Here is a 10,644-nt window from a genome sequence, read left to right as displayed (position 1 = left end):
AGGGAAATCCTTTCTAGCTATTTTGAAATAGACAGTAAATTTTTATTAACTATAGCTCCCCTACTGTGCTGTACAACACCGAGACTTACTCCTCTTACCTAATTTTCTATCTGGTAATCAGCATCTTCCTATTTTCTCCTCTCCCTTTCCCGCCCAGCTATTGTGCCCACTACTGTACTCTCTACTTCTTTAAGCACAACTTTAGTTTCCCCATGAAGAAGAGTGTGAGATGTTTTCTATTTCTGTGCCTGGTTTATTTCACTTAATAGGACCTCCGGGATCAACCATGTTGTCTTAAATGACAGGATTTTATTCTTTTTAATGCCCAAATATTATTTCATTGTATGTGTGTATACCACACACTCTCTCTCCCCTCTTCCCTCCTTCTTCCCTCCCTTCCTCCCTCCCTCCCTTCCTTCCTTCCTTCCTTCCTTCCTTCCTTCCTTCCTTCCTTCCTTCCTTCCTTCCCAGAGGGCACATATGCTCACTAGGAAGAGATGGTGAGAGAGAGAAATAGAGAGGAAGAAAGCACCCCTCCATGGAGTGTGGTCACACCACGTCCCTTCTCCTCATTTCTCTATTCTCTTAGGTGTTGGACAATGCATGTATGTGTACTTGGTATGTTCCTCAAGTCTGAGGATTGGGACTAGAACCATAGTGTCAGTCATGTGGGATCTAGCTCCTTCAACCACTAGGGCACAGAGCTTGTCCACATCACTTTTTCTTTATCCATTCATCTGTTGCTGAATGCTTAGCTGATTTCATATCTTGGTTATTGTGATTAGTACTGCAGTAAATATGGGTGTTCAGCTACCTACAATATACTGATTTCCTGTCCTTTAGATATATGCCTAGTAATTAGTGTGAATTGACAGCACTCAGAATGGGAAAAAATTTTTGTAAACTATGTTCCAGATAAGGGACTGATAACCAGAATTCATAAGGAACTCAAGCAGTTGTTCCAAAAAAAGATGATCAATCCTATTAAAAGATCGGAGAATGAGTTGAAAAAACCACTCTGTAAAGATGACATATGAATAGCTAAATGGCATATGAAAAAATACTCAACATCCCTCATTGTAAGGGAAATGCAGATCAAAACAACAATGAGATACCATCTAATACCATCTAACCCCAGTCAGAATGACTAAGATTAAAAAAAAAAAAAAAAAAAAAAAGGGAAGGTGGGGGGGGGGGGGGGGGAAAGGGTACCCAAAGGACAGAAGAATCCTTAATTGGAAAAGTGCTTGCACATTGATGTTTATTGCGGCACTATTCACAATTGCTAAGTCATGGAGCCAACCCAAATGCCCACAAAAAGATGAATGGATAGAAAAACTGTGGTACATATACTCTATGGAATACTATTCAGCCATAAAAAACAAAAACAAAAACAAAAACACAACAAAACCCTGGCTGTTGACAGGAAGTGGATGAATATGGAAGATTTACTGCTGAATGAAGCAAGCCAGGCTATGAAGGAGAGACAGTGTATGTTCCCATTTAATATATACCGAGCGTCCACACTCTATGACTGAAACTGATTGACTAAAGGATATAGAAACACAGTATATGGATGTAAATACCAGATATAGTGTGTGTGAAAGAGGAGGGCCTGAGGAAGGATATTTAGGGAAAAAATAGGGAGGCAAAGCATTAATGGGACAAAGAAATGTGGTATTATTTGTTGAAGATATTTTATAATTTTATCAACTGGACTAGGGAGAAATGTTCACCTGTTGATGTATTCATTTTGTAAGCTAAATAATGTGATTGAATGTATCAAAGAAAATGAAATTTAAAAATGTGAAAAAAAATATGCCTATTGCTGAATCATACTGTAGTTCTATTTTTGGTTTTTGAGGAACCACCATACTGTTTTTCATAATGACTGTGCTAATTTGCATTTCCACTAATAGTATAAAAGAATAATTTTCCTTCTCTGTATCTTTGCTAGAATTTCTTTTTTCCTATTTGATAATAGCCATTCTAATGGGGGTGAATGGCTGTCTCATTATGGCTTTAATTTGCATTTTTCTGATAGTGATAGTGAGCAAATTTTTTAAAATGTTCTTCTCAGCCATCTGTGTGTCTTCTTTTTAGAAATGTCTGTTCATATCATTTGCCCATTTTTAAAACAGATTATTTTTGAAGTTGAGTTATTTGAGATCCTTGTATATTCTGGTTATTAGTCTTTTGTATACTTTGCAAGCATTTCCTCCCATTCTATAGGTTGTCTCTTCACTGTATGGATTGTTTCCTTTGCAGGTTTCTTAGTTTAATTTAATTCCAGTTGTCAATTTTTGCTTGTGTTGTCTATGCTTTTGGAATTTACCCAAAACCTCTTTTTCAAGACTAATATCCTAAAGCATTTTCCCTTGGTTTTCTTTTAGTTGTTTCCCAGTTTTAGAAATTATGTTTAAGTCTTTAATCAATTTTGAGTTTATTTTATTTTATTTTTTTTTTTTGAGAGGTTTTCACTATAGGGTGCGTGTGCTTGCCAGACAGACAGAGACAGACATAGAGACAGAAAGCGAGAAATCACCCCCCAAGGGGGATGGCCACACCGCAATCCCTTCTCCTCCATTCTCCTCTTGGGATCTTGGGCATGCACGCACACGCGCCTGGCGTGAGTTTTAAGCCACCGGGTCCGGAACGTGAACCGCGGTCGACTACAAGGGAGTCCAGCGACATAGCCATTACGCTAATTGCTGGTTCCCTTCTTTTTTATTTTTTAAGAATTATTTTATATAACTTTATTTATTTATTTATTTATTTATTTATTTATTTATTTAAATTTGACCATAGAGTGACAGAATGAAAGAGAGAGAAAGAGAGAGAGAGAGAGAGAGAGCCGCCAGGTCCAGGACTCAAACCATGGTTGAACATGTTGGAGTCCAGTACCCCTTAACCACCACACCTCCTGCCACTCCCACGTGTTGGTTATTCTTAACTGAGTTTTGCAAGTTGGCATCCTTAGTTTCCCAAACAAATCAGAAAACTATTTTTTCTAGTTTTTTAAAAACGCAACTAGTATTTTATTTGTGACTACATTGATTTTAAACATGAATTTGGGAAAAATAGAGCTCTTCATTTACTAATCTTCTTTATCTGTTTTGCATAAGCTTTTAAGAATTCAGTAGTTTTAAACTTCTTTCTTTAGAGGTGTGTGCATTCTTTACTGCTTTATTTACTGGAGCTTATAGATGTTGTTGCTATGGGAATAATATCTTATTTTCTGCTGCTTTTTTCTTTTGCTATTATGAACAATGTTTTATTTCTGCTTATTTTCTTTTTAAATATAGCACGTCTGTAGAAATACTGCTTTTTGGTAGATAGATCTTATATCCCTTGATGAACTCTTATTAGATCTTACAGTTTGTTTTGAATCTTTTGGAATTTCTTATACATAAATATATGACTTGAAAATAATACAAGTTTTATCATATCCTTTATATAGGACTCAACCATGGTTGGCTACATGGGAGTCTAGTGACATAGCCATTACGCCAACTGCTGGTCCCCATATCCTTTATAATTATTAATACTTCTTATTTATGTTGTTATTATTATTAGCTTGAAATAGTATCACCAGAAATGGTGATAGTAGAAATCTTTTGTGCTTTTTTTTTTTTTTAATCTTTTCCCTGGTGTGGTATTGTTGAGTAGTTGGAGTATAAATACTTTATTAAGTTAAGGGAATTCCCCCCCCCCCTTTTTTTTCCACTTAGTATTTTTATCAAACATATATGTGGAATTTCCATTGCATGAATTTTATTTTCTGGATCTATTGAGATATCATTTGATTTTTCTTGGTCTAGTATATAAATTATATTTATAGATTTCTGTTGCTAAATGACCTTAACATTACTGAGATAAAACTTACTTAATCATATATATTAAGTTTCAATGTGCTGTTGAATTCATTTGGCATATATTTTTGTTTACGATTTTAGAATCTAGAGGCTATTGTTTTATTTTCTTCTCTTCAGTTTTACTAAATTTGGGAATCAGTGTAACACCAACCTAATAGAATGAGTTGTGTAGTTTTCCCCTTTCTTTTACTTCCTGGAACAAATTTTCTAAAAAGGTGTACTTTGTTTTATTAAAATATCTTTAATACAACCACTTAGCCCAGGAACGGCATTTCCCCCTTAGAAGTAAGGGAGGGGTATCCTTTCTGTTGTATTATAGTTACTCATTTCTCAATTTCTTTGTTATTGTGTTATTCAAATTTCTAACTTTTCTTGGGCCAGATTTATATTTTTCTGCAAATATATCTATTTTGTTTTAGTTTTCATTTTATTTGTAAATAGTTTATGATGTTCTTTTTCGACAATTTTTAGCTCTCTGGTATCTGTAGGTATTCTGAGCTTTATATTTTTGTATTTTTTAAAATCAGTTTTTGCTGGAGCTTGGGACATCTTATCAATTTTTGCAAAGGTCCAGCTTTTGGTTTCATCACTTGTATCTATTTTGTAGTCATTCTGTGGCTTCTGTAGTCATCCTTTTGTTGAAGTTTGCCCTTATTTTGTTTTGTTTCTTATATTTGATCAACTGCTCTTTCTCTAACTCTTCTGTTCAAACCTTAGCTCATTTATTTCAAATTTTTTTTTTAACTAGTAAGTGCATTGAGAAATATACATTTTGGTAATAGGGCTGCTTTAACCATGTCTCTCTAATTCTGGCATGTATTTTTTTTTCTCAAGTGTTTTGTAATTCCTTCTATCATTTCTTATTAACCCAAGGATTATTAATAGTATATTATTTGCTTTACAGATGTGCAAGGCTTTAAAGCTGTTTTGTTAATAATTTATCATTTTAGTCCTTTATGTTATGATAATAATGTGTGTAATAATGATTTTGGAGGAATGCATTGAGGCTCCTTTTGTGACTTAATAAACGGTGACTTTTTCAAATGTTCTGTGTGTGCTTGAAAAATATGTTTTCGCTGCTTATTGATTGATGGTTGTAAAACTCTCATATAATTATTATTTCAAGTTTATGAATCATGTCATTTGAATCATGTCTATCATTTGCTTATTTTTTGTGTGCTTGTTCCATTAGTTTCTCAGATGGTTGCAAAAAAGTTTCAAGCTACAATTATTCTGTTTTTCTCTCTAGTTTCGTTAGATGTTGCATTTAGTGTTTTGGAGCTATGTTTTTAAGCACGCGTATGTTCATAATTGTTATATCATTATGACTACATTTTATTTTAAGAAACGGCTCTCTATAAGAAGTCTTCTGGCTTCAAATTTAATTTCTGTGATATTAAATTTGCTCCCCAGTTTTATTGGTTCGAACTGCCTCACATACTTTTCTATCATTTTGTCATCTCTCTGTCACTTTTTGTGTTATGAATATTCCTTTTAGAAAATGTATTGCTGGATATTGCTTCAAAAGAATTCCAGTCTGTGAGTGCCTATCTTTTGATCAGTGAATGTAATCTGTTTTCAAATTGGACAAGTTTATTAGGGCTGCCATAACAAATCACCACCTCAACAGGGTCTAGTCATACTTTGACCTACTTCCCTCAACCGGCTAGATTATCAACATCTTGGCTATGCATGTGTTTCAGGTACACTGGGCTAGAGATACAAACTGGTCAGCCATGTAGCTTCCAGCACTGCATTCAGTAAGCTACGGACTTAACCACAGAAGTTGAGCTTGCTTTCTTCTTTCTTCTCTTTTCCTCTTTCTTTCTTTTTCTTTTTTGATAATTGTCTAGATTTAAGAAAGTGATGGAGAAAATGTTAATAGTGATGATTAAACTTAAAAAATATATACTGTGTATAGTGGTTACATTTCAAATAGCACAAAAATGGAGGAAATGGTCTCCAGTATTTGAAAACTATTATCTGATTCAGCAATGAAATTTTTCATGCTGCTGACAGACAGGTGAATTCTGACACCTACCTTCATTGCTTTACTTCCACCTTATTTATTTAGAGAGATTTTTACTATAGGGCACATGTGCTTGCCAGAGAGATAGAGAGAGACAGACAGAAAGGTAGAAATCACCCCCCAGGAGGGATGGCCACACCACAATCCTTTCTTCTCCATTTTCCTTTCAGGATTCTGGGCACACATGTACACATACCCAGCACGAGATTTAAGCTGCTGGGTCTGGTACTTGAACCTTGGTCAACTACGTGGGAGTCCAGCAACATTATCACTATGCCATCTGCTGGTCCCCTACTTTACAGGCCAACACTTATGATAGAATTATGCTAATTTATCAACTGCAATCTGAGATTGGCTATGGCTACAAAATTTGGCAAAAATCAATAAAAACCGTTTCTGTGAATCTATTTGTTATGGCAAAATTATAATAAAAGGATCGTATATTATTTTGTAAATTGGGTACAATACATTTTTATCAGTAAAGCTTGTGTGTGTGTGTGAGAGAGAGATTTTTGCTATAGGATGCATGTGCTTGCTGGAGAGAAGAGACAGAGACAGAAAGTGACAAATCACATCCACGGGGGATGGTCATGCCACAGTCCCTTCCCTTCTACCTTCTTCCTGGGATTCTGGGCACCTATGCACTCACGTCCAGCATGAGTTTTAAGCTGCCAGGTCTGGGACTTGAACCATGGTCAGACATGTGGGAGTCCAGCACTTTAACCACCATGGTACTCGCTGGCCTTATCAATACAATTTATAATAAATTTGTGTATGCATACATTTTGTTTCCTGAAAAGCTGGTTGTTAAAACTTTGCCAACACACTAATGTCTATGGATAAAGATAAAAAGTTAACCATCACCATATTAATATGAATGACTCATCTCAATAGAAGTGAAAACCTTAAATCCCCAAATAATAAACACAAGATGATATTCTTTAGAAAGTTGAAAATAATTTTTATAAAAGTTTGAAATAACACATATACTAATATCTATTTGCATCTTTTGCTCACTTTATTATAGAGTCATAAGAATTACGTATCTATTCAGGATTCTGGTTGCTTATCAGATTTGCAAGTATTTTCTCCTATTCTGGATGCCTTTTCACTTTCTCACTCCTTGACATTTTGCCTCAATCCCTTGAAGTCTCCCTGGAAGCACATTTACTCTGGCACAATTTTCAGTGCTCAGGAGAAGCCAAGAGTCTCAGCAAGGAGGAAACAGTTAACCACTTAGTCTGAGGGAAGCAGCCGTGTTCAGGTGAATGGTAATTAATTAAACAAAAGTTCTGAATTAGATCAGGAGCCAATTTTGGCATCAGCAGAGATTCAATTAGCCGTGATTACAGCCAGAGACTGGAAATGTTGCACCCTCAGGCCCCTCAGCCCCAGCACTCAGGTCCAAGGGCGGTGTCTGGTCCAAAGCGCAGAGCCTCTCAGACAGCTCTTGCCCGGGGGGCTCTGCAGCAGGGATAGCAACAATGCTGCAGGCTGTATTTCAGCTCTGAAAAGTGGGTCGCTTTCCTTGGCCCAAGCCAGAAGATGTCTTAGCAAGATCTGTGGCCATGGCCTTTTCCCGGGACTTGGCTAAGGGGCTCTGCTGCTAAATCGCTATTTCCCTTTGGCAGATTATGTGTTTTCAGTGCCTGCTAGCATCTCCTGGGCAGACAGTCATTTCAGGAAGGACACTTTAAGATGTCATATTGAAAACCAGAAAGAGCTGGGCAGAGCTTCAGAGAGACAGACAGCCCTGAATGGGATGCTGGAGGGCCTTTGATTTATTTATTTTTTGGACTGTGTTTCTGTTTGTTTGTTTGTTTGTTTGTTTTCCCCTGTGCATTGAGCACCATTTATTAAACATATGAACAACCCCTGAGATGGTCACTATTATGTTCTCCATTTTATGTACAAGGAAACTGAGACATAGGCACTAAGTCAAGGAGCTAGGACTGTTTGACTATGGAAGGGTCTTGTGCTCCTCCTATAGAAAGCTTCATCTGGGAATAAATTAATGCATTTATTAGGCTGATTCAGGAACCACACCTGAAGCAAATCTGCTCACTGAATAATTAGTTCCTGTTCTTCTTTGATCTTTCTGGCAGTTCAGTTCATACCCGAGTGTCCGTGCCCTGCAAGGGATGTCTGATTTTTCTCAGCCTTCCTGGAATACCTTTTCCTTATCTCTCACCTCCTATCTTATACTTCCCTTCACCCTGGCTCCTCTTCTCCCTATATCAAAACAAAGTTCCTAGAAGTAGCTGTGAAGTTGCCTCATCCAGGTAGTCTTCCCAGGCTGAGCTCACTAAATTCTCCAGTCTTCCCAGTGGTCTGTCAGTCTTGTCAAGCTTGGTTTAGAGTTGCAAGATAGGTTCAATAGTCTATGTCCTATGGGCTCATATATGCACCAAAATTTAAATGTTTATGGCAGCATTATTCATAATTGCCAAAAAGCAAAACCCACCCAAAGATTCACCTAATGATGAATAAACAAAATGCGACATATTTGTACAGTATTATATGGGTACTAAAATGCATGAAGTACTGATTTATGTGTGGGGATCTTATATGAGAGGTCTTCAAAAGGTTCAGGGAAAATGATATGAAAAAAACTACACATGAATTTCAATTTTTTGTGTGTGCCAAAATATGGACATATTTTAATTCCCTTTTCCCTGAACTTTTTGAAGTCCTCTCATATTCCTGCCATACCGTAAGTGCCCCAGATGCAGGGCCTAAGATGTCTTCATCCACATCTTCCTTCTGTCCCCAACTCTTCCTGCCCATGGATTCTGGGGCAAGGGATAGATACCATGGAGGGAGGACCCTCCTGACCTGGACACTTGCAAGATCCATCACAATGTGCTGTATTTGGCAAGGGAGGGAATCCTCTTTAAACAGAAGTTTGATCCTGGAAGGGGTTTAGCAACTGTATCCACAAAATATGTCAAGAAAGGGGAGCATAGGGACAGCGGGAAGTGCTCAGAACCCATCTTCCTGGGTGGGGAAACCTCTTCACCATTCTGTCCTCACAGATGAAAGCTTAGCCACCGTAAAGGGACAGAGGTGGGGTGGAAAGGCATGAGCAGGACTGGGAATGGAGCCAGGGGTGCTGGGAACATCTTCTGGAGCCTTGGCTGGCATTATTTGTAATGGGAGCAGGATCACGTGGTAGGATGTAGCTCTGCACACATGCTCAGTCTGCTCCATCCCTCTCTTCCATTTTGCCTCCTGGCCAAGATCTAGTTTAGATGGGACCCACCCAGAGCACGGAGGAAGCAGCAGACAGGGAGCTGGAGTAACTGGCTTCTACTCTAGCAGTTGTGTGTCCCCGGGCAAGGTTCCCATTTACAAAGTCCTGGAGGGTAAGAGACATCGGTCCAAACCACACTCTGGACAGAGCAGGTTATCAGCACATTCTAACTCATTTGAAAACCTACCTCACCAACCTTGCAGACTTGTTTTGAATCTAACAAGGCCATTCAGGTGAAAGATCTCAAAATCTAAAGTTTTATAGACAATAAAGCTTTAAAGCTTTCATGGATGTAAGACACAATTCCTCTCCTGGTCAAACAGTAGTCAAATATTGACCAGCTTTTATCCTTGCTTGTGGGTGTTGGCGTCATAATGATCACTTTCCCTAAAAATGGGAATTGAGTCTGGGGAGATCTCTGGTCTTTCTACAAAGCTCTGAGCCCCTTGGGGGATGAGAACTGGGGAGGAGTAAATGGTTATAAAATATCCTGTCTGGATGGTTGACAGAAACCTCTCTGTCCACCCAGAGTCAGAGCCTGAGCCCTAAAAACCAAGTTCAACTTTGAGTCTTGCTAAATTTCCTTAGCCCTCAAGTTTCTAAGTCCTTTCTCAGCCTGCTAATTGGTTTTGTTATCATCCTTTTCAGTTTTCCAGCCACATTTTTGTACATATACTAACAACACAACAATTTTGACAATTTTTAACCATACAGAGACCATGGGAGCTCTCTGAAAGTCCTTGCAGAGATGAGATCATGCTTCTTCTCACATCATGCTGAGAAGGAAGGGAGGATCTTTAGCTAGATGAGGACAGAGAGGTGCATGAGTGAGCAATTATGTAGAAGAGACCAGATGAGTATTTAGATCATTTGTCTTCCAGGTCAGAACTTTCTCCTTCAGTCTATCTGCTTTTGATGTACATGGGGCCTGGGAAACGGTGGGGAGTTGGCAGGAATGAGGCCTGTGCTTCTAGACCCATAGTGATCTGAGTCAAAATAAGACAGGCCAGAGGCCACACTGTGTGAATCTGCCTCGTTCCACATCCTGTGCTTGAGGATAGACAATCCTGTCTGTAGCAAATACCACTTCAGCTCTCATGAACTGACTCTATACCCTCCTTAAAGAGAGAGGCTGACCTGTACTCTCTTTTCTACAGACCCTCCTCCAACCTCGATACAACTCCCTCAGAGGCCTAGCCTGAAAAACGGGCAGGGCAACATAAATAAAGAGTTCACCGCAGCATCTGCTTCTGAACGGGGCATGTGTAAGCCCCACCTGCCAACTGACGGCAGGTTCAGATCCCTAGGTTGGTCTGGAGACACAGCAGGTGTGTGTGCACACACTCAGATCCTGAGGAGCTGGAGAGCTGGGGAAGACAACAGCTTGTCAAGGGCATGTGCTCTCGCTCTTCCACGTGTGTGGCCCGCGCACACAGCGTCATATAAAAGTAAAAAGAAAGAGGTGGAAGAAGACCTCTAAGATGACC

Source organism: Tupaia chinensis, unplaced genomic scaffold, assembly GCF_000334495.1.
Source record: "Tupaia chinensis unplaced genomic scaffold, TupChi_1.0 Scaffold000311_2, whole genome shotgun sequence".
NCBI lineage: Eukaryota > Metazoa > Chordata > Mammalia > Scandentia > Tupaiidae > Tupaia > Tupaia belangeri.
This window is presented reverse-complemented; position numbering follows the sequence as displayed.